The sequence below is a fragment of the Erpetoichthys calabaricus genome, chromosome 2 (genome assembly GCF_900747795.2).
Source record: "Erpetoichthys calabaricus chromosome 2, fErpCal1.3, whole genome shotgun sequence".
NCBI classification, from domain to species: Eukaryota; Metazoa; Chordata; class Cladistia; order Polypteriformes; family Polypteridae; genus Erpetoichthys; species Erpetoichthys calabaricus.
Window position 1 is genome coordinate 36373192 of NC_041395.2, and position 20464 is coordinate 36393655.

The 20464-nt window shown below is 37.9% G+C and overlaps 1 protein-coding gene across 1 annotated transcript in view; it reads left to right on the forward strand.

Annotated features, from left to right (window-relative positions):
• The first annotated feature begins 11084 nt into the window (after positions 1–11084).
• Positions 11085–20464, forward strand: part of LOC114645759 (leukotriene B4 receptor 1-like) — a 29198-nt gene continuing 19818 nt past the window's right edge. Inside the window, exon 1 of the mRNA XM_051923166.1 lies at positions 11085–11272. The gene's annotated coding sequence lies outside the window, so the exon portion shown is untranslated. The remainder of the gene's footprint in view (positions 11273–20464) is intronic.

Genomic DNA, 20464 nt, shown 5'->3' on the forward strand with positions numbered 1-20464 from the left:
TGTGACTGGCGCTGAGCTGGATCTGCTGGATCTAATTATAATAATAATCCATCCAACCATCCATTTTCCAACCCGCTGAATCCGAACACAGGGTCACGGGGGTCCGCTGGAGCCAATCCCAGCCAACACAGGGCACAAGGCAGGGAACCAATCCTGGGCAGGGTGCCAACCCACCGCAGATAATAATAATTGTAATATAAATTATTATATAAATGTATAATAATTAGTCATGATTGACTCATGAATGTTATTGCAATAGTAAGAGTCTAGTAAGGGCTAGTAGTGAGTCTTCAGCCTGGACTTAAACAGGTCACCCTTAATGTAGGAGACAGATCGTTCCTGAATTTAGGGGTCCTGCAGCATTAAGATACACTTTGTACAGAAGTTTTATTTATCATTAGAATTTTTGTAGCACTTGGAATCTTGTGATTTTAATATGCACTCACATATGCATGCATTAGTAAGGACTTACTGTAAGTATATGAGGACAAAAAGCTTCTTTTATTTTTAAGAATTTTGAAATTAACCCAAAACTTGTCAAGGTAAAAGTCTAAGAACACAAGTTAATATCTTATGTTTGTTATTCCTAATCTTGGTAATCATCCTTGAGACAGCATTTTGCATAATGACGCAATGTGTGTCACTTTTGAATTAAGCATTGAAGTAGTCTGTTCTACTTTGTAAATTTATTTTGTACCATATAATGGAGAAATGTCTTAATTTGTATTTTTTCCAGCAGCAAAAAGTAGGTACTGAATGATGCAGCAATGTGAGTATTTAAAGGTAGAGTTGTGAGATCTAATATACTAATGACGAGGCCCTCTTAGTTAGAGCTGACACTGTCTCATTGTCTATAGCTTTTCAAACAACCAATAAAATTAGTTTTTGTTGTATTTATCAGCAAGTAGTTATCATTCACACCATGTATTTAGTCACTATTAGGAACAATAGGAGACAAGTTAGAAAATGTACACATGGTGTAACATTCAGTTGTGTTTGAGGACTTTTCAGGGACTGAGTTTAATTGATAGGTTCTAGAACTTTCACAAGCTATTTTATGGTTTCATGGGCCAAGTACGATTTTAGTAGGATTGGTCAAAAGGCTGAAAACAGGCCTGGACAGAACTCTGGTCCATCAAAAAGACCACTTTTAGTCACACAGACACAAACCCAACATTCATACACAATTTGTAATTTACAATAAACAAAATCATTTTGTAGTTAAATTGCTTACTTGTTTGAGCAAGTCTGGTTGTTGTAATTTTCATTAAATGGGACTTGCAAAACTATTCAGATATAATATTAAACTCCAAGAGGAACCCCCATACCCCCAGTGTAATATATAGTTAGGGAACAACAGAAATGAAAGGCAACTTTATTATAGTGAGTGATCAATATGAATATCAGGAAAATGAGACACGCTGATGGTAAATTATAGGGTGACTTTATTTTCAATGTCCCCAAACAGGACACTTGTGTATCATGTATGCTCATGCGTAAAGCCCATCCTCATTTGTTCAATTCCTGCATTATCTCATCACTGCTAGATGGATATTAGGGCACTCAGTGCTTGATGTGGAAACAAATAAATGGCAGTACTCGTTTTTTGTCTGGTTCTTGGTCCTCGTCATGATTCTGTTCAAATTTCAAGTTCTCAATCAAGCTCACCCATATCCAGTTTTGACTGCATTATTAAAAATATATTACATTGGGGGTATTGGGATTCATCTTGTCATTTCATATTCCCTGATCTAAATATATGGTGAGGAGCAATGTTTTATTAGATGAACAGCCTGTTAAAACCAAGACATTTTCATATTCTTCAGTTATTTATCAGGGCCTGAAATCAGGACTGTTCCTTGTCACCAAAACATCGGGTCTTCCTAGTAAATTAAATTGACATTGAATCATTGTAATCTGCAAATAATGAAGCTGTGAGGTTGGTTAAGTGTAAGGATACTACTGTGTTAATGTTTATTTACTCTTGTACATAATGTCACAGGGTAAGTCATTCATAGCTAGATAACCTTCTGTTTTTATTGCTTGCATTTTATACTTTTATGGTTAGGAAGATCATTTAGCTTACCTGTTACGACTTAAAGCATCAGGAAGTGCTGATGGACTGCTTCTCTTGTATTTGCACTCAAGCTATGTAGAAGACTTCATAAAGTAGAAACAATTTGCTAATGGAAACATGCAAACATCCAGTGACAGCTGAGTTCCTACCTGCGCACACAGTTTGCTAGTGTTCATTAACTTGTACTGGGGATCTGTTTACCATCTGTAGCCTCTATCAGACGTGAAAAAGATGAAAATATACAGGTTAGTGTAAAAACTATTAATGTAAACTTCAAACAGCAGACTAATTTGTTGTTGAAGTTGCAATGAATCTTTCTTCATTTTAAGATAGACAAGTTTGCAAACTCACCAATTCTTTTCAAAAGGACATTTGGAAATTTTAAAATTGTGAACAGCGTGATCTGTTCAAGATATCTCGACAAATTGAACTGTCTCAACAAATTTCCTTAAAGAATAAGTGTTCACATTTCAACAATATTTGTCCATGTGGTGTCAATTTGTTTCTTTCAGATAGGCAGCAAGATATGGCTATAACATGCATTATATGCTAATGCACCAAGAAAATCATTAGGTCTTGCTGTTAAGTAGAACTGAATTTCATCCTCATAAAAAGATTACATCTTACATGAAGAAGGGGCCTGAGTTGCCTCGAAAGCTTGCATATTGTAATCTTTTTAGTTAGCCAATAGAAGGTGTCATTTTGCTTGGCTTTTCTCTATCCTCATAAAAAGGAAAGAGAGCTTCTGACAATGTTTGCCAATGGTAATATATAGGAAGAAAACTATAATGGTTCCTGAACTTACTTTGGAGGGTTTGACTTCTAATAGCAATAGTAATAATTAGTAGTTAGCAGTAGAAGAGGTAGTAATAGTTGATGTATTGCCATGTGAGCAGAATACAATGGAATTCTTACTTGCATACCCAAAGCAACTTGCAACACATCACCATGCTTTTTTTCCATTTTGTTATGGTACATAAAATATGCAACATCACACAGATGAGCCCCTATAGTGTTTGTGATGTCTAAAACACCTGTGTTTCTTATTTGACGTAAATCCATTATATGTGTTGAACTCTTAGGAGATTCCCATTGGTGGTCAGCTTTTATGTGCACTCAAGTAAGCCCCTACAACTTAAGACAAAATTAATATGAAATTTGTTTCTCGGGGCAAGTGGACTGAGTTTCAGAGAATGTCAAATTGCACAAATGGCGATTTCTGGGGCACACTGTGACTCCCTCTGTCTTGCTAAAATGTAAATGACGTCTGCAACTTAAAATTGCTGGGAAATGTGTGTAATGTGACGTGGTTAAACTCTTGGTTTAATTTTACAATTTACCCACAGTTCTTTTATTAGGTTGAAATTACTAATGACATCCATGGAAGGAGTCATACAGTTAGAGCTCACTTTTCAGTCTGTAATCTTATGTTATCCAGATAATTATTGAAATAATAATAAATTCACAACTTCTTAAGATACAGTAGGCAGCTTTTTATGACAGCTTAATATTCTTTATTGTCAAATTACTGGCAGCTTTCAATAGTAAAAGTTGTTCTAATATTCATCTAAATCCATCCGTCCATTTCCATACCTACTTATCCCGAGCAGAGTCACAGGGAAGCCTAACCAATATTCATCTTTTAGTTTGGAATAGTAATAAGATTAAGTCTGTGTAGTCTGCATGTTTCACTTATGATTTTTTTTTACTAGGTACTCTAGTTATTTTTTTCACTTCCCAAAGACATGACTTAATTAGGAATCTCTGAATTGGCTCAGTATGAGTTTGAGTGGCCTGAGATGGATGGTGTCCTGTCCAGTGTTGGTTCCCTTACTGCACCAGAAGCCTCTGGGCTCCACTTTCTGTGAAACCAAATGAATAAACATGCATTTGTTATATCCTTTAACTGATGATATATTACACTGGTAGTCTTCAATCAAATCTGCCAGCAAGTTTCCAGTGGAATGTGTCAAATAATCAACCATATTTACTAACAGCCACATTATTTGCAGAGAATTATAGTGGCCCTGAAGTGCAATGTGCAAAATCAAATTAAATCATGGAAAAACAAATTATGGAAAACCATGGAAAAACAAGAAAACGCAAAGCAAGTTGGAAATGCAAAAATAAATCTGAAAACATTGAAACAAATTGAATACACAAAAACAAATGAGAATGCAAAAAAAAAAAAATCAAAATTGGAAACGCAAAAATAAATCAGAAAATGCAAAAAGAAACAACAAAAGCAAATATAAGCAGCACATAAACAAATGCACAAACAAATAGGGAAGCAAGGAAATAAAAAGAGCTGCATAACCCAAATTGAAGCAGAAAATAACAGTAGAAAGCTAAACGTATATCACGATTTAGTCCCAGCTTTTCAAAGAGTAGTGTGGTGGAAGCAAGAATGCTGAAAAGTGATAGAGATCTCTTATCTTTTCATGTACTTTGGCAGAAGAGATAGTGTTACCATAACTTAGAGCACTGTCTGGGTTTCTGTCCGGTAGACATCTGACATGTCTACTGCAAGCATAGCAGAACTAATCTGATGCTTTGATATTAAATATTATAGTTTGGTCTAAAATCAGCCAACTAATAAATTGTGTTAAAAATAATTTATTGTCGCATGTGTCACAGACAATTGCTTTTGGTCAGCTGTGTTAGTCCTGCAAACACTGTGGCGTTGTATGAATAGTTGGTTGTCACCTCACTCTCAGTATTATGTTATAGTTTTCTAACAGTCAGTACAGAACTAACAAACCTATGTGTGTAAAACTTTAAATCATTGAAAAAAATCTTAACTACAACAACAACATTTATTTATATAGCACATTTTCATACAAAAAGTAGCTCAAAGTGCTTTACATAATGAAGAAAAGAAAAATAAAAGACAAAATAAGAAATTAAAATAAGGCAACATTAGTTAACATAGAAAAGGAGTAAGGTCCGATGGCCAGGGTGGACAGAAAAAAACAAAAAAAAAAACTCCAGAAAGCTGGAGAAAAAAATAAAATCTGTAGGGGTTCCAGGCCACGAGACCACCCGGTCCCCTCTGGGCATTCTACCTAACATAAATGAAATAGTCCTCTTTGTAGTTAGGGTTCTCACGGAGTCACTTGATGCTGATGGTCATACAGACTTCTGGCTTTTAATCCATCCATCATTTTTGGAACATCATGGTACTTAGAGTAGACGGTGTTGCGCCACCACCAAAAGGACACCGGAAAAAGAAACAGAAGAGAGAGTAGGGGTTAGACAGATTTTAGAGCCACCATGAATAGTTATTATAATGAATTGGATATACAGATAACTAGACAGGAGACAATTGGCATCACTGCTTGCACTACACCACCCAATAAGACCCTGTAATTAATCTGTGATGTACTGCCACCACAATTCTTTTTTTCTTTTCATTTTAACCTCTGGCTTTTCCAGCATATGTTGTAGCATTTTAAAAGAATGGCCAGACTAATTTATGTGATTTAACAAAAAACTGTCATACATTAAAAGGAGTGTCTGGCTCTTTTCATACCCACTTTCTAAATGTGGTGATATCAAATAAAAAAATTGAAATGTGACTAAGTATAGTGCAAATTTCCTGAATCACACTGGATCTGGGATCGAAATGATCAAAAATGCTGATAAACAATACACAGTAATGACACTGTGTATGAATGTCAGAAAGTAAGATGGACATCCTCCGGTGGACGTGCTCTGTCCGAAGGAGCAGAAATACCCTGAGAAGCTGTCTATGAAAGGAGCCCTGTGAGTAGTGGGTAAAGGTGGGTGAAGACACAGCACTTTCAATCTCGTGTCCTCTGACAGCCGAAGTTCATCGGTTTTGATGCTTGACGTCCAGTGAGCGTCATATGTGGACCCTGGCCGTGGATCGGCTCACGGGGGAAAGTGTGGCATATGGGCCACCTCTGACCCTGGGTGAGTGAAGTGAGATACAATTGGGTGGCGTGTATGAGCTGAGGAAGTTAATGATGCTACTTTTTAGGGGCCACATCCCAGCAGTCTGCCTTAAAGCAGCTGGTTCCATTTCTCCTTCTCTTTCACTCCCAAGTCGTTACAATACATTTTAGGTCCACACCTAATACTACAACAGTGTTGACATGAAAAGTGAATTATACTAGGAACAGAACTATCATACAAACAGTACATTTCACATCTTAAGAAATACATGTCAGTAGTGTGTACACTAGTACAGTAAGAATAATGCCAATAGCAACTGTCTTTCATCATGAAGTGCTTTCGACTTTGTTTTAGCTTCACTGCCAATTAAAAATACAGAATATGTTTGTAATACTTTAAACACTGCTCTGGCAGAGAGTTCTCAACATTATACAAATGTTATATTTTCAGCCAAAGTTCTTAAAAACACCTAAAAAAAAAGTTAAAGTAATCTCTTTTACCTTTTAGTATTCTGGCTTCTGCCGCACCACTCATTGAAAAGTTGGGACTAAATCATGGGATACATTTAGCTTTCACTGTCTTTTCTGCTTCAATTTGGGTTATGCACTGCTTTTTTGCCTCCATGCATCCCAATTTGCATGTGCGTTGTCATTTTAATTGTGTGTTGCTTCATTTTCATGTGCTGCTTCTTGGTTTTTACATTTCCAATTTGTTTTTGTGTTTTCTCATTTGTTTTTGTGTATTCAATTTATTGTTGCATTTTCTGATTTGTTTTTGCAGTTTCTGATTTGTTTATTGTGCAATCAATTTGCTTTTGTGTATGTAATTTGTTTTTGTGCTGACAGTTTGTTTTTTTGCCTTTTCTGACTCATTTTTGTATTTTCTGATTTGCTTTGTTTTGCATTTCCAATTTGTTTTTGGAGAAAAGCCAAGCAAAATGACAAATTTTATTGGCTAACTAAAAAGATTACAATATTACATCTTGCCTGAAGAAGGGGCCTGAGTTGCCTCGAAAGCTTGCATATTGTAATCTTTTTAGTTAGCCAATAAAAGGTGTCGTTTTGCTTGGCTTTTCTCTACATTCATAATGGCTAACACGGTACAACACCCTAGTACTACAATTTGTTTTTGGGAATTCAATTTGTTTTTGCATTCCTGATTTGTATTTCTGATTTGTTTTTTTGCATGATTTAATTTGTTTTCATGGCCACTGTAGAGAATTCATTCTTGTGCCAAAACAAACTGTTGTTTTCACCCAGCACATATAAGGATGTGACCATACACATCTGTAGTGTATTGAAGGAGCAAATGAACAACAGGACATCAAAACAAAGTATTGCCTAAGCAGACTGGCACTGAATTTAAGGCAGAATGCTTGGCCATGCTGAAAATGCATTATCAAGAACTGTTTATACTGGAGGAAAAGTCTAAAAGCCCATATACACGCACAAGAAATGCTGATATCCACCAGGGTAATAGCCCTAGTCTAGCAAGTAATTAGTGCAGAACAAAGGGTATCTGAGTCCACCACCATTTGCCTTTGAAGTGAGCAGACATGGCAACAGAACAGGTTATGAAGAAGGACCTGGGAATGCTTTTGTTGTTATAAATGTGTACCTTAAACATAAAGTTTTATTTTACTTGGCATTGCTATGCATCCTCTTGTACACTTCCTTTCTGACATTATTTTGTTATAGTCCGTTAATAGATTTTATAAATAGGTGGCACTTAAACAGCTCCATCACACGTGTGGGGTCATTGCTGATTTGGAGGCATTGAGGAATACTAACTAACTTATGACTGACTTTTGTAACATTTCAAGGCAGTTACAGTCAAGCTGGTTCATAGCATCCAACAGTTCGCTTCCATCCAGAAGTGTTGGTATAGAGCTCACAAATGTGCTGTACGTCTGGAAATGGCAGTGATCTAAAAGATGGATCAGTCAAAGCAGGTAATGTGCAATGTCCATATTATAATGGTGCACCAGTACTTAGTTTAAGGGAGTTAGTCTCACTGGTGACGACTCAGCCTCATCTTGCGTAGTATTGGTCATTAAGGTGGTAATTTTCTCCGTCAGGGGACACACACTTCATTAAATAGAGTCACCTTACTGAAACCAATCCCCTTCCTGCAAAAGTGTGTTGGATACTTAACTGGCTTTTAATGTCAACTTTTACTGTCAAAGGCACAAGAACAATAGAAGGGGTCTAAATTCCTACCTCAGGAAGCAAACAGGACTTTTTGTATTCTCCAGGACTGGTAATGGTCATCTGTCATCCATTGATGTGGATCAGCTTTTGCATAAGGTGTGTCTACACTTTTATAATCTCAAGCCAGTGTTTGTTGCCAGATAACTCAATGGAATGTAAACTCATTTCACATTTTATTCGAGCTAATATTTACTCACTCTCTTGGCCACGTTAAACAGCTGACCACTGCTCCCAACATGCACACAACTTTTCAGCTCTTAGAAAATTCTAAAGCTGTCTGCTCTCCTCGTATACTAGCTACAAGCTTTTATTAACTGATGTCTTCTTTTAGTTTAAGTGTTTAATGCTTATTTATAGAACACAATTATACCTTTGTACACATATGGTTTATATACACACGTATAGACGGCCCCATAAGTCTGGTATCATAGGAAAAATAAGACATGACAGCTGAGGTGACATCTCTCTCTGACTGGACTTGTTCTTCCTTAAGCCAATGCCACATTATGTGACCTGTAGTTGTAGAGCAGGGGTTCCCAACTCTGGTCCTGGAGGGCCCAAGTGTCTGCTGGTTTTCATTCTAACCCTTTTTTAAATTAGTGACATGTTCTTGTTGCTAATTAACTTCTTTTGAATTAATTTTAATTGACTTGCTCTTGAAGACTCAGACCCCTTAATTGTTTCTTTTTCCTTATTTAGCAGCCATACAATAATAGAATACAAAATGAGACAAAACATGACGAGCAAACTGTGTCGATCATACAATATCTGAAAATAAAGAAAGGTGAAGGTCTCAGGAATGTTGATCTGCTCAAGTGCACAAAACATTTTAGCAGGGCTCTTAGAAAAGAGAAAATCAACAACTTCAGAAATGTCTGCTAATGCACCACGAGAGCAGCAACAAGTCATGGAATTAAAGAGCGGGTTTAATTAACAACAAGAATCAGAGCCTAATTAAGCAACTGGTTGGAGTGAAGTTGGTTGGGGTTTGAGGCCTTGGCTTAGTTGGTCTTCTGTTGGCTCACTCACTTCACATTTCATTTCTGTTTGGGTGCCATTTAAGGAAAGAAATGAAGCAATTCAGAGGAACAATAAAGAAATTCAGGGGAACAAATCTTAATAAACAAGTCAAACAGGTCACTAGTTAAGAAAATGGTTAGAATGAAAACCTGCAGCCACTGGTGCCCTCCAGGACTGGAGTTGGGGACCCCTGTTGTAGAGTATGTCAGACTTGCCAGGTGCATTTGCTGATCTCATCACTGGACCATGCCAATGTACACAGATGAAAATCACCGGACATGTCAATTCTGGTAAATGTCATGCACACCCTGAGGGCCGAGAGTGCTGCCTGATAATGCTGGTGCAGTAAGAAGCGTTAGCAGGTACGCCCAGTTCAGCCGCAATTCTATCCCCTTTTTCATTCTGTTGTGGTACATAACACAGAAAACATCACACTTCTTTCCTGTTTGTGAGGTCTCAAACACCTGCGTTCCATGCTCCTGATTCCTCATTGCTTCATTATATACATTATACTTATGGAAGAACATTCATTGCTCGTTATTTGTCATGCACTCAAATGTGCCCCTACAACTAAAGAGAGGATCAAACGTGTTTGGTTTTATCGACAGGAATAACAGAGGTCATGTCAGATTACATGACAGGAGATCATGGAGGCATGCTGCCAACCATCAGCCATGCCACATGCAATTCAGAAGAGGTCATCCTCCTGAAGCTAAGCATGTTTCGGCCCGGCCAGTACTTGGATGAGAAAACATCTAGGAAAAGCTTGGGTTGCTGCTGGAAGAGGTGTTGGTGAGACCAGCAGGGGGCGCTTACCCTGTGGTCTGAACATGGATCCCAATACCCCAGTGCAGTGATGGGGACACTGGGCTGTGAAAATGATGGTGTCCTTTGAATGAGATGTACAGCTGAAGTCCTGACTCTGTGTAGTAATGAAAGATCCATGGGCGTCCTTCATAAAGAGCAGTGTGTATCCTGATGTCCAGGCTAAATTGCCCATTCTGGCCCCCTAATCATCCTCTACCTCTAATTGGATATCTCTCTTTCTCTCACCCTTTCACCACATAACAGCTAATGTGTGGTGAGTGTACTGGCACAAAAATGGCTGTCGTCACATTATCCAGGTGAATACTGCACATTAGTGGTGGTTGAAGTGGCTCCACACTCACTGCAGTGCTTTGAGTAGTGAGAAACACATTGTATAAATGTAAAGAATTATTATCATTAATAACTGCGTCTGACTGACCAATGTTATGTAAATGAGGGCTATGGCCAAAAATCACTTGAAAAGTGGTCAAATATGACATGACCTTTACTCAAAGACATATTAGGGCTCCAAAATGAAATCTGTCAATCGGTTATTTTACTCTGTTTCCAGTCCTATGGGACATGTGTATTGACTGTATTTATGTAAGTGCACATAACCATTCACAGTGCCATAATGAATTTATGTTTATTGAAGTACTGAATTATTGATTGAAATACTGACTTTATTGATTGGTCAAAATAATCAGTCAAAAAACTGAAAGGTCCAATGCTTTCTATGGAAGTCCTGGAATATCATTGTGAAAGGCGCAACTAAAATCCCAAAACATTAGCCTCCCACGTGTGCCTCTGCAATCCTAGTGTGAAAGGATGTTGTGGAGGTCCATGCAGGCATTGACATTTCTTATTAAACTAAACCAATGAGTTAATCTTCCACTCTTTATGATTCTGTGCTCATATACTTCTAGTTAGTATATATATTTATTTTTTTTTATTTTTTTGACTAGAGTATTCTTTTTTTAATAGTACTCTAAAGAAAATCTAAACAAAGTAATTGCTTTTTTTAACTAATGAATGGATGTTCCTTAGGGAGTGGATTCTGCTAAGACAGAGGAAATACTTTGTTACTGGAATTTAAACCTAGCAGTTATCAAGCTGACTCCACCCACCTCATTCTTAATGGATTAGCTCACAGCAGGAGCCCCCAAAGCTGCTTTGCTATAACATGGAGTGCAGCGGTGGAGGGAGACATTCTCTAACTGACAGACAGAGACGCTAACTTTGTGAGTACAATTGTTTTTTATTATCTCAGTGTGTGTGTATATGTTCTATTTACTACTGGGCTATGAAGGAATGTGCGTATTGTTTCCTTGTAACAAAAGCTAAACTTGCCGTGTTGCTACTTTTACTCAGTGCCGTTTAGAAAGTAAAGTGAGTGGAGTGACATGGAGCAAGTGCTTTGCAGTTTCCAAGTTACGCTGCAAATAATACAGTAAAGACTCTAACACTCGTGTCAGATATGTGAATCCCATTTTCAGCATTACATTCTGTCATACAGTGAGCAGTGTTGTACTTTACTTTCAGGTCAGCAATTACATTAAGTATCTCTGGTGCTAGATAGATAGATAGATAGATAGATAGATAGATAGATAGATAGATAGATAGATAGATAGATAGATAGATAGATAGATAGATAGATAGATAGATAGATAGATAGATAGATAGATAGATAGATAGATAGATAGAACTTATTTGTCACAAGGAGGAATTATAGAATCTCAAGTAATATGAAAATTTAATAATTAACAAAAACAACAACCACCCCTCAAATGCACACACAAAATAATTGCAAAATGTTAGAGAAAAAAATCTGACTTTGCTAATGCTGAAAGAGAAGTCACAGTGAGGCTTTATAAAGGTGTATTTCCATAAGTATTAAGTAGCATTTCATGACACACTTCTGTTAAGTAATTGGTCACCATTAAGTACTCAATGTTAGTTTGTCATAGAGATGATCTGCAGCTTTCTGCATAATGGCTATCAGTTTAAGATGGATCAAAAGTACAGTAATGTAATCTGCATTACCCAGTTCTGTATTATTTCTTCATTTTACACACATGTAAGTATATTCGGCTGAACTGGTCATTTGTGGTCTCTAACAACTGTAGTATATGCATAATAATGTTTATGTGCACACAACTGAGCAGCTGTATTGAAAAGCTGCAGTGTGCTGTTTTAAATTCATTTTACAGAAAATTGTTCAGTTCATTTTTATACAGTTTAAGTCTGAAGTTTTTATACACTTAGAGTGAATTCTATTAAACTCACAATATTACACCTCCACAAATTTTATACTAACAAACTATATATTTGGCATATCATTTAAGACATCTACTTTGTGTAGGACAAAAGTAATCTTTTCCAAAAATGTTCACAGACTAGAGTATTTCACGTTTTATTGACTCTTATTACAATTCCAGTTGGTCACAAGTTTACATACACTTTGTTAATATTTGGTAGCATTGCTTTTAAATTGTTTATCTTGAGCTAATCGTTTTAGGTCATCTTTCCCAAGCTTTTTAGAATAAGTTGCTGTAGTTTTGTCCCATTTCTCCAGGCAGAACTGGTGTAACTGGGACAGGTTTGTTAGCCTCCTTGCTCGCATATGCTTTTTCAGTTCTGCCCACAAATTTTTAATCAGATTAAGATCAGAGTTTTGTGATGGCCGCTCCAATTCCTTGACTTTGTTGTCCCTAAGCCATTTTGTCATAACTTTGGAGGTAAGCTTGGGGTCGTTGTCCATTTGCAAGACCCATTTGCATCTGAGCTTCAACTTCCTTGCTCTGCTCTTGAAATGTTGCTGCAGTATATATAAATGTAATGAATTATTATTATTATTATAATCTATGTAATTTTCCTTCCACATGATGGCATCTTTTTTTGAAGTGCACCAGTCCCTCCTGCAGCAAAGCACCCCCACAACATGAGGCTACATCCCGAACCCTCCGGGGTTGACGGTTGAGATGATGTTCTTTGGCTTGAAAGCCTCACCATTTTTCCTCCAAATATAACAATGGTCATTATGGCCAAAGAGTTCAGTCTTAGATTCATCAGACTAGAGGACATTTCTCCAGAATGTAAGATCTTTATCCCTATGTGACACTGCAAACTGTAGTCTGGCTTTTTTATGGTGTCTTTGGAGCTATAGCTTCTGCCTTGCTGAGCAGCCTTTCATTTTACAGTGGATATAGATACTCATCTACCTGCCTCCTCCAGCATGTTCACAGGGTCCTTTGCTGTTGTTCTGGGAGTGATTTGCCCTTTTTGCCAAGGTAAGTTCTTCTCTAGGAGACAGAATGAGTCTCCTTCCTGAGCAGTGTGATGTTTATACTTGTATGTTTTGGCTGATTTCTTTTGATGTTCCCATTATGTCCAGCAAAGAGGCATTGAGTTTGATGCTAGGCCTTATCATACATCCACATGTTGACTCAAGTTAGGCTAATTGGCCATCAGAAGCTAATTGTCTAATTGCTTGAAGGCTTGACATAATTTTCTGGAATTTTCTAAGCTGTTTGAACGCACAGTTAACAACGTACATGTAAACTTATCACCCACTGGAATTTTGATATAGTCAATGAAAAGTGAAATACTGTCTGTAAGCATTTCTGGAAAAAAATAATTTCGACCTGCACAAAGCAGATGTCTTAAACAATATGCCAGATTTATAATTTGTTAGAATAAAATCTTTGGAGGGTTTATAAAGTGGGTTTTAAAGAATTAGTGTATGTGAACGTCTGACTTCAACTGTACATAAATATTATCTTTTATTAACCAAGAACACAGTTCTTATTTAGAATTACAACAGCTAAAATGAAACACAAAATATCCATTTATCCATTTTTAAACCCAATAAATGCAGTTGAGGGCTGTGGGCAAAATGGACAACAATATTCAAGTAAAAGCTCTGTGCAGTTTACTTGTATACATATGAAACTCGATTTTAAACCACAAAGTCTCCACTTGTGTCACTTAATCTTGACTTTAAACAATACCTTGTAAACATTTGGTACATATCCTGATCTTCTAAGTCATGTCAGATGAAAATTGTAACTCGTGTAAATACAAAATATATTTACACCTCCCATCCCAGTTTCCGAGCCAGGAATCCAAAGCAGACTCCCGTGCTGAATTCCTGGCTAGTGACTGGTGCCTTCAAGTTGCTTGTCGTAGAATAACTTCACTCATTATTAAAGGACATGCATAACCAGTTATCAGTTCTCTTTTGGACCCATTTCCAAAGTTTTGTGAGTAAAGTTTTGTTTACTGAAAGAACCAATTATTGTTTGACTTTCTTGTTGATTTGTTCAGCTCTTTAAAAATGTTGTAGTGCTAGGTGATAGCAATCAGAATAGGTTGGCACAAACTGCAACAATGCCCCAAGGGAGAGGGAGCAGCACACATTGGCAAGGATGGTGCATTTCATTGTGTCAGTGAAGAAGGAAAGGCACTGACAGGTGCTGGTGAAAACTATTGCAGTGCCAAATACAAATACTGTAAGAGTTAGAGACAATGATCCTTTGGAGCTAATAATAATAATTCAGTTCAGTTTAATTTACTGGTATAGCTCTTTTTATTAGTCTGTGTAGGTCTTTCCCACCTATGCATGTCACTAAACTACTATTGCAACCAACCGTTACCCTCAGTCTTGCCAGTGATAATTGCACAAGATGGCTGCAAATTAGGCTGCACCCGGCCAGGTTATGTGGATTTTCCAACCAGAAGGTGCTTCCTGAAGAACATCACCCCAAGCCTAACTGCAGGGTTAAGTCCCAATAACCAGTCTGTGGTTAATAACAGAAAGAATGAGATTGTAAGTACAAGCAGCAGAAATGAGGTTTCTTTGCAGTGTGACTTGGCTGACACTCCATGATAAGGTGGGAAGCTCATCAATTCAAGAGAGCATCAGAGTAGTGTCACTGCTCCTCCAGATTGAACAAAGCCAGCTGAGATGGTTTGGGCATGTCACAAGGTTGCCCTCCAGTCAGCTCCCTCTACAGCTTCTCTGAACATGTACCAGTGAGCGAAGATTATATGGTAGACATAGAACACAATTGAGGAATTATATCTCTCAGCTGGCTTGGGAATTCCTGAGAATTCCCCAGGAAGAGCTGGAATCAGTAGCTTAGGACAAGGAGGACTGGTCTGACCTGCTTAACTTGCTGCCACTACGCCCCTCTCCAGGAAAAGTGATGAGATGAGCTCTTTTCACAATGGACATTGCCACAAAGCAGTTGTGCAGATTTCTGAGCCCGGACCACAATAAGCAAGACCAAAGTGACAGTGGCAATGAAAATTCCCTTAAACTATAATAGGATGTGGAATCAAGGCTTATATGGGGGAGCATATTCTCTTCTGGCCTCTGCTGAGTTAATAAAAAATGCAAGTATTATAATGATAATAATTTCTATTTGATTGCACGTTTCAGGAAACCAAAGGACACTGTACAGGATAAAATCATAAAATACATAATATGTTATCAAAACAAATAACAAAATATCCAACTATTCACCTGTTTTCTTAACCTGTTTATCCAGGGAAGGGTTGTGGGGCAGCTGCAGCCTAAACCCAGCAATTGTTAGGCACAAGGTAGGAACAACTACTGGATTAAATGCCAGTCTATTGCAGGGCGAACAAATAAAAATGGCAATTCAACTAACCTGCATGTCTTTGAAGTGGGGGAGAAACAAGAGAACACGACAATTAAAATAACAAATAAAATGTGAGAGGGCTAAAAGAGGATCAGTAGTATGAAGAAAGTGGTTTGAAGGGGTGAGTTTTAAGTTGTTTTTTTAAGCAGAAATGTGTCAGTCCTAGCTGGTGGAAAATGCTGCACACCTCTGTCCAAGCTGCTGATTCCCTCATTTATTTATTTATTTTACTCCATTCTGTATTTAAGAAGCATTTGGAAAATCTTGTGTTCAGTGAGTATCTTTCTAAGTGATAATGGCTTTGATGATAAACCATTAGCAGCTAAGGAAATATTAACTAGTTTTTTATTGTTCTATTTGATTTAAAGTCTTAACTTGTGATGATCAATTTTTGTAACCTAGTCCTGTAGCGCATTTTTTTAAATAGTCTCCAGACTGATGATTACTGAGTTATGCTGACCTCTTCTGTAAGTGACTTACTGTAAAAGCATTTGCTAAAGGCTATGTTACATTAGATGAATTTCTTAGAGATTTTACAATTTATGCAATGCAATTTATTTTTGTATAGCCCGAAATTGCACAAGGAGTGCCTCAATGGTCTTTAATAGGCCCTGTCTTTTGACAGCCCCCTAGCCTTGATTCTCTAAGAAGACAAGAAAAAAATCCCCAAAAAACCCTTGCAGGGGAAAAAAAAATAGAAGAAATCTCAGGAAAGGCAATCTGAAGAGAGACCCCTTTTCAGATATATGGGGCATGCAGTGGGTGTCAAAAAAAGGGGTCAATACAATGCACAGAACAGAACACAAGTAATCCTCAATACAATACGAGAGTACAATAGTAATATTACAAGTACAGAGCAAAATGCAAGAGTAGATGATAACACATAATACGATTCAGATTTGTTCAGAGTCCTGGAGACCTTGCTTATCAAGCTGCCTCCCCCCTACTAGACATTCCACAGATAAGTCAATGTTGGGCCGACTGATATGATGAAAGGACCCTCCTACCTGATGAGTCCAGTGCTCCTCCATCAGAGATGACTTTTCCTGAGGCAGGCAAAACAACTTGGCAGGTGGGCAGTGGCACCAAGTGCCACATCTGAGTACTGAGAAGAGAAACAGAATAGGTGAGGTGAGGGTTAGTAATGAATGATTACTATCATATTACTTATGTTTTAGTGCTAATGACTAACAACAGAGATGCAGTTTGCACAGTTAATCAGCAGCTCTAGTCAGGATATGCTAAACTGAAGTAGTAAGTCTTCAGCCGGGATTTGAAAGCTGAGACTGAAGGGGCATCTCTTATAGTAGCAGTCAGACCACTCCACAGTTTAGGGGCCCTGTAACTAAAAGCTCGACCTCCCATTGTTATTTTATTACTCCTTGAAATCATAAGGAGACCAGCATCTTGAAATCTTATTGTGCACTCTGATTTGTAAGTAATGATAAGTTCAGATAAGTAAGCTGGACTTTGGCCATTTTATATGTTAAAAGTAGGATTTTGAAATCTGCCCTAAGCTTAACCAGGAGCCAGTGTAAGGATTTAAGAACTGGAGTTATGTGTTCATATTTTATTGTTCTTGTAATAATTCTTGCAGCAGCATTTTGGGTTAACAGGAAGCTATATAAAGAACAATTTGAACATCCAGTGAACACCGCATTACAGTAGTCAATCCTACTAGAAATAAATGCATGAACGAATTTCTTAGTATCCTGCATATTTAGAAAACACCTTCATTTCCCAACATTTTTAAGATGGAGGAAGCATATTTTGGGCAATTTTGTAATGTGCGCTCTAAATGACATGCTAGAGTCAAAGATAACTCCTAGATTGCGGGCTGATTCAGTAAAATTAATGGTGATTTCAGCTGAGTTAAATAATGACAAAATATTGGCGTGATCAGTATCATTCCCTCCAATAATTAACATCTTTGTTTTATCAGTGTTTAAAGACAAGTGGTTCTCATCCATCCACTCCTGTAATTCACTAACACAACTAACTAAAGACAACATCTGAGAAACTTTATTTGGTCTAAAAGAAAGTTATAACTGGGTGTCATCTGCGTAAGAGTGAAAATTAATGTTTTAATATTTTCAGTCATAGCCTTCATTTACACCCGTCAGAGGTGTGCTCCCATGAAGGTTACTGTCTAATTTGACATACTCAGTGACTGAGAACAAGTTGTCTATGGCTGGCTAGGATACAATCAAACAGGCTCTTTGTATGTGAGAACTGAAAATCAATGATCATTCAGCTAGCAGTACAATGCATAGAAGGACCAGGAATAAGGAGCATGCGTGTTTTGAACCTCATAAACAGAAGAGAAGCTTAGCTGTCTGATGTCTCCTGTTTTATATACTAAAAATAAATGGGAAAAAAAGAAAGACACTGAATGAGCTTTTAACCCTTCATACAGAGCTGGCTCCATCAGACAGCACAGGGTCTATGGACCTCACAAAAAGAAAGGAGGCTTGTCTTTCTGATGTCTCAAATATTTCACGACATAACAGAAAAAATAATGAAAAGGCCAAGATTGCTCGCTCCAGCAGGCTCAATCAGGCAGCACGCTATTGGTTGTCAGAAAAAGGGGTGAGCACAGCTGTCCTGGAAGATTGGCACTTGGTCGGTGTGACAGGGTCTAGCTGGACAAAGGAAGTGACATCAGCAATGGAGTGACTGTCAATCTTCCATTCTGCCGAGGGAGGAGAAGAGACACCATTAGAACATACGTAGCACCAACCCCTGGTCCGGTGGGTGATTATCCTAACCAGTGCCCTTAAGCTGTCTCCCACGTGCACATGTGTGACACTCACATATTTGTGTTTCATGTTTATTAATAATAGAAGTGGGTTTTGTCTCCTTCCTTTTCATGGTGTACAATGTAGGTAGGAGGTATCAAATTACAAATATATAAGGTTATGCACAATTAAAAAGAGCTGGAAATTCACTTCTTTTCATGGTAGTTTACATGACTACAAGATTACCTGGCATATTCCAAATTATTTCTTCTTGGCTACTGCTTGAATGGCTAAATATAGTTTGTTGTGTAATTTTTGAAACCTAATCAAGTATTGTAAAACTAGTTATGTTACAGAAATATTTCTCAATCCGAGGACTAAGGTTTGCAAAAGTGAATGTGGTCAGATGTCATCTTTCTGAAATGCAGAAGTCAGAGATCTGTTCACTGTATGCTATTTACGCCCATATGCAGGGTGTCTGTAAAAGAGTGATATATTCATCAAGCCCCAGGGTCACTGGGGATGGAGCCAATCCTGGCAGCACTTGGCACAAAGAAGGAACCAGTCCTAGATGGAGTAGTAGTGTAGAAGGCCACACTGCTACAAACACCCTCACCCTAATTCATCTTAGAGTTACCAGTTGATCTCACAGTAAAGACACGTTGTAAATTCCAACTGCTGCCATCTAGGAGGTGGTATTGAAATATCTGGTGACATACAAGAAGCTCCTGGAAAGCTTCTTTTATCAGCACTCTGGATAACTTTGGACTTCAAACCCTGAGTTGTCGGTGCAAATCCCACTGCTGACACTCTGTGACCACAAGCAAGTCACGTCACCTGTCTGTGCTCCAATTGGAAAAATGAATGAAATGTAACCAATTGCATCTCTCAAATGTTACAAGCTGCCTTGGTTAAAAGTGTCGGCTAAATAATAATAATTAAATAAGTAAAGTACTGCTTTTGTATATTTATGGGGTGCTGGAGGTAGTGGCATGGGAGAGAATGAAGACAAAACTGATGGCCATAATGAATAATACTGCACCTCCTCTCTGTGAGATACTAGCATTAACTACTTTTAGCCAACAAACTATTTAACAGAAGTGTGTCAATAAATGTTTCTAGGACGCCTATATATGCTGTTTTAATTCCACATCGTGACTGCTCTCTTATCCTTTTTTTTTTCGCTCCCATTACCAAGTTGGTTGGTAATTCTAAATTGGCTATATATAGCTGTTTACATGAGTGGGACCTGCGATGGACTGATTTCCAGGCCAGGGCCATTTTCTGCCAATCCAGGATAGGTGCTAAGTCCAAATCCTGACCTGGATAAAGCAAGTATGAGAATGCAAAGTGTTTTATGTGAAATATTCCTAGAAACATAGATAGATCAGAACACTTCATCCCCCAGTATGATAGATTTCAGTACTCCTCTGGCATGGTTCCAGTATGGACACCCACAGTGTTGCCTGGAGCTTGTAGTCCGGAAAAGCAACCCTGTTGAGGTCATTGGGTATCTCCAGAGGGCAGTCTCTCTGTTTTCTGGGTCATGACTCAGGAAGTGCTTGTGTCGTGCAATGCTGTTGCATCATAAGTACTCCTGGGTCCAATGTAAAAGATTACACCTCATCATCTTTTAGGTTTCCTAGAGAGCTTGTTTCAAAGAGGGCCAGAGGGGAAACAGATGAGTGCAGCTAGTTTTTAACACTAGAATTACCAGAGCCTACGAAAAAACTCGTAAATCCGTCCCACCTTAAATCGTGTCTTAAATCCGTTTGCACCTCTCCGCTAGAGTCCTTTGTCATCTAAATGTGCTGATAAACAAAAGCTACTAGCAGCCAGCTATTCCATCCCCCCACCGACTTAGAACGAATTTCTCCTAGCTCATGCCTTGCCTTGATTTGATTATCTGGGATTGAAGTGGAGTTTTAGAGTGGAAATAATATACAGTAGTGTTATTTGGAATACACGCATTTCATGTGTGTTCCGTTCCGTTCAGTAGTCTGTGCAAACACATTTTTAAAACAGAAA